Below are 4,954 nucleotides of genomic sequence, written 5' to 3'. Positions count from 1 at the left end.
TAGCAGAGATTTGTTTTCTCGCGGCTCCGGAGGCTAGAAGACCAAAATCAAGGTGTCAGCAGGTTTGGTTTCTCCTGCAGCCTCTCCCCCTGCCTTATAGATGGCTGTTCTCCCCCTGTCTCTTCATATGGTCTCTCCTCTGTGTGTACATGTCTGTGGCCAATCTCCTCTTCCTATAAGAACACTAATCATATTGGATTAGTAATATGACCATATTTCACCTTAACTACCTCTTTAATGACCCAGTTTCCAAATGCAGTCACATCTGAGTACTGAGTTCAAACTTCAACATACAAATTTTGAGAGAACACAAATATCCCCAGAGAGGTTTCATTTCTGTGTCTTAAGTGCCCTGTGCTTCTCTCAATTATAGCATGATTCTCACTGAGGTCCATATATATGTCTTACCTACTAATCTGCAGATGACGTGAGAACAGGAACTGTGTTTGCATTACTATCAAATAGCACAGCTCCTAGAATGCTTTGGATACTCAGTGAATGATTGTGGAGTACGTGAATTATGAAGTCAGAAGCCTGACTCCAAGCCTGTGCTCTTTGAGTTACCAGCAGTGTGATCACTGAGACAAACAGAGATAATAAATACCTCCTGTAGTTTGGGTGAGAATTCAATAAAATATGTACCTGGCAAAATGCCTAGCAATAAAAGGAGCTCCATAATTGTTAATTGAATTTGAGGTTGTATCTTCTTCCCAGATATCTATAAAACACAAATTAATAATTGTGATTACAAATGCTTAGTAATTAAACTGCTTTTATAAAAACAATTAACAATGAGGCATGCTAATCTAGGCCATACAGATATATAAAGGATTTGTCATCAACAACAATATTCCACAAATTTTATCTCACAAGTTGAAGCCAATTTCAAATCTAGGTAATTAAAGGCCTTTTAAGCAAGGTCTGTTTCCTCCTGGCCTGCCATGGTGGACACTATGTGACACCTTCCTGGGCAAAATAATGAACAAAATAATGCCTTCTAGAGGAATGGAGTGTTGAGTCTGTTGCATTTTTAATAGGACATTCTTGGTCTAGAAGCTACAGTTAGCCAAAACCTTTAAACATTTTGATGTTATTCAATGAAAAGATTCTCCTCTCATTTTAGTTACAGAGACATGATAGGGTGAAGACAGGCTAAGCTCACAACAAAACAAAAGTCTCTAGAGGAACAGTAACCTATTTGTCCTGTGTATGAATGTATTCATTGGAAGGACTGATGCTGATGCTGAAGCTCCAATATTTTGGCCACCTGATATGAAGGGCCAACTCATTAGGAAAGACCTGAGGCTGGGAAAGATTGGAGGCAGGAGGAAAAGGGGACAACAGAGGATGAGATGGTTGGATGGCATCACTGACTCGATGGACATGAGTTTAGGCAAGCTCCAGGAGTTGGTGATGGACAGGGAAGCTTGGCATACTGCAGTCCATGGGGTTGCAAAGAGTAGGACACAACTGAGTGACTGAACTGAACTGATGAGTGTATCTGTTGCCTCAATAATGTTGGGTAACAAACCAACTTAAGCCATTTGTATTTCCTGCTGTGGGGAGTATAACTGATTAATGGCCCAACTGCTGCCCTCCTGGATCCATCCCCGAGTCAGTAAGGGTATGATTCACACTTCCGGTGACTGAACATAGGGGGCATGATAATACAGACCCACTCCTGCCAAACATGGGATTCCTTTTACATGGGGTTCCTTTGGCTGAAGAACTTGTGGTCAGGCCAGCCAGAATTTTTCTAGCCCTGTTCTGCAGCCTGAAGCTCTTAACTACTCAATCTTTCCTTCCCTCTGTCTTCCACAGTGGTCAGACCTGTGTCTCAGTCTGAAGGCTCTCAACTTCTCGGTCTCTCCTCTTTATCTTTCCAATAGGATTTAATCCAGTAAATCCTTTGTACCTGTAATTCCAGCTTGGTATCTGCTTCCCAGAGGCCTTGAACTAAAACACACCTCAAAGTTAAATCACTGAAAACAATAAGCATTTAATTTTGCTCTTAAGTCTACGTAGTTTGTCTGTGTGGTACTTATGATTATGGCCTGAGTCAAGCTGGGTTGATCTCACTGGGCTTGATTATGCTTCAGTCAGGTAGTGGGTCAGCTGGGTGTAGAATGATCTAGGATGTCCCCAGTTGGGATGCTTCAGCTCTGCTTCATATGATCTCTCAGTCTTTCACTAGTGCACAAAACATTGTCTCAAGAGATAGAGCATCAGGGCTCAGGCCTCTCCAGATCTGGCCTGATGCTGATATAAACTCACTTCTACCTCACTCAATTGGGCAATGCAAATCAAAAGGCCAGCCCAGATTTAAAGGTGGGGCAATAGACCCCAATCTTTGAAAGGAGGAACACTGCAAAGGGTATGGCTATAGGGAGGGGTAAAGAATTGCAGCCATTCTTACAATCAACCCGTCATACTTCATTTCCCAATATTATCCCTAAACATATTGCCATGTCTGTGCCAGTAACTGCCTTGGCCGTTGGATAGCTATCCAAGCAGACATGACCAATAAGCACCTCTGGTCTCTTCACTTGGGCTGAGCTGCCCATCACAGAGGCTCGCGCGCCTAAACAGAACTCCCAGCTGGTGTGAGCCATGTTAATTGATAAACATAGCCTGTAAAATCTGCTGCTAGTGGTCCAGTCTTCCAAGTGGGGAACTTGAAAAGGTTTACTCTGAATGCAATGAGAAGTCTCTTTCCCGTCTGTTCCCTGTCACCCCGCATCAGTTTCAGGTCAGGAATGCTAAAAGAAAACAGGGCACATAAGCATTTGAACTCAACCTTACTTTCTGAGGAGCAAACTGACAATTAGGACCAGGACCCGCATCAAAAAAGAGCAACCCAGCATGAAGTCCGTCTAATTAGTCATATGAACGGAGAGCTTCCCCTCTGCTTCCTCTAGAACATACGCTTGTCAGATCTCATAAGGGAGGCTTTGTGCCCTGACATGCTATTGAAAGGAGAATGGGTACAGGTAGTTTCACATTAATACCATGAGCACCCCTCTCCAGGCCACAGAATATTTCCCTGAACATCACTTTTAGATTTCTTTTTGGCCTCTTGAGCTGTAAATAAATTTTTAAAGTGAGGCTTTTAATTGTGCTGCAAAGATAGACCCATAAAGAAAACCAAGCACCCTGGTCTGGTTGAAAACCCCGACCTTTTTAATACCTTGTCTCATGTTAATGGGAAACTGAGCAAGATGAAGAATTCAAGGTGAAGGCTGGACATGGTCTGCTAATCCTGGGAACTGCATTGTTTAGGCTTCTGCACTTTATACTTTTTTTTTTTCTGTCAAAAAGTTTGTGTGCCACTGAAGGTCACCAGGCCTGTCATCAGAAAAGATTAGAAAAGACGTCCACATAGCACCTTTCTCCAGGCATCACAGAAATGGCTAGCCTATTTTGAGAGGTCATTAGGAGCCAGACCTTGAAGAAGACAGGCCCCGACTGGGTATGATATCTTGCTACTGCCTGGCTTCTCACAGTGGGCTGGCCTGGTTTTCTACTGTGCATCTGCATCTTACTCAAGTGTTAGCTTCTGGGGCAAGTCACATCTCTCTCTGCAGGCAGCTCCTGGCTCAAGCACATTGCAACCACATGACTATTAACGTGATTTGAAAGTCATTTATTTTCCTGTTTGGAGTTCATGCCCATATGTGTAAAATGATTCTCTACTGTAGCCACATGCACACAAGTGTGCTTTTATTTTTTCCTTTAATTGTTACGCAAAGATGTGGATGGTGTGTCTAGTAGTATGTGAGGTGGAACCTAAGCACCACTTCCTCTGGCCTCTGCATTTTCCCAACACAATCTAAGAAAGAAACTCCTGCTTCATTAATTCTACCTGGCTTTGTTAGTTAGCTGGGTTATGAACTCCTAACCATCTGTCAACCCACTCCAGTATTCTTGCCTGGAGAATTCCACGGACAGAGAAGCCTGGCGGGCTACAGTCCATGGGGTCACAGAGTCGGACATGACTGAATGACTAACACACACACACACACAGCCATCCTTCAAAGTCTTCTCTAGGAAGCCTTTCCAGGCAACATTCCCATGTCACCTCCTCCATGTCTCTTATACATAGTACTTGCTGTGACCATTTTCCTCTCGTGCAAAATTCACCTGTGTGCCCCAGAAGACAGAGCCTCTGTTGAGCCAGCTCTGCAGCCCCAACAACTGGAGACCCTCACTCTACCTTTGCCCAAGGAAGAAAGAAGAGGAAATTGCTACACCTAGATAAAACTTAATCATACTACAAAGGAATAGAGATCATATACGTTGAAGCTTTTCCATAGCTCTGCCCAGTATTTTCAGTAAATGGTAGACTGAATAGACCTGCCAAAGTCTGAAAGTTTTCCTCTGTTATTTACATCTATATTAGTATGGTACATTTGTTACAAATAATTAAGAAAATTAATTACCTCAGCTGTAAAAAAAAAATGTCAAAACAAATTCTTCAGACTAAAAGACAGTAATCTCTGATGAAAATATAGAACTTCAAGGAAAGAATGAAAGCATGGATGCCCATTGACAGAGGAATGGATAAAGAAGATGTGGTACATATATGCAATAGAGTATTACTTAGCTATAAGAAAGAATGAAATAGTTTCCTTTGATGTGCAGAAGCTTTTAAGTTTAATTAGGTCCCATTTGTTTGTTTTTGCTTTTATTTCCAACTTAAAAGCTTCTGCACATCAAAGGAAACTATTAGCAAGGTGAAAAGGCAGCCTTCAGAATGGGAGAAAATAATAGCAAATGAAGCAACTGACAAACAACTAATCTCAAAAGTATACAAGCAACTCCTACAGCTCAACTCCAGAAAAATAAATGACCCAATCAAAAAATGGGCCAAAGAACTAAATAGACATTTCTCCAAAGAAGACATACAGATGGCTAACAAACACATGAAAAGATGCTCAACATTACTCATTATCAG

Source organism: Bison bison, unplaced genomic scaffold (genome assembly GCF_000754665.1).
Source record: "Bison bison bison isolate TAMUID 2011002044 unplaced genomic scaffold, Bison_UMD1.0 scf7180017864525, whole genome shotgun sequence".
NCBI lineage: Eukaryota > Metazoa > Chordata > Mammalia > Artiodactyla > Bovidae > Bison > Bison bison.
Note: the sequence above shows the minus strand (reverse complement) of the source record.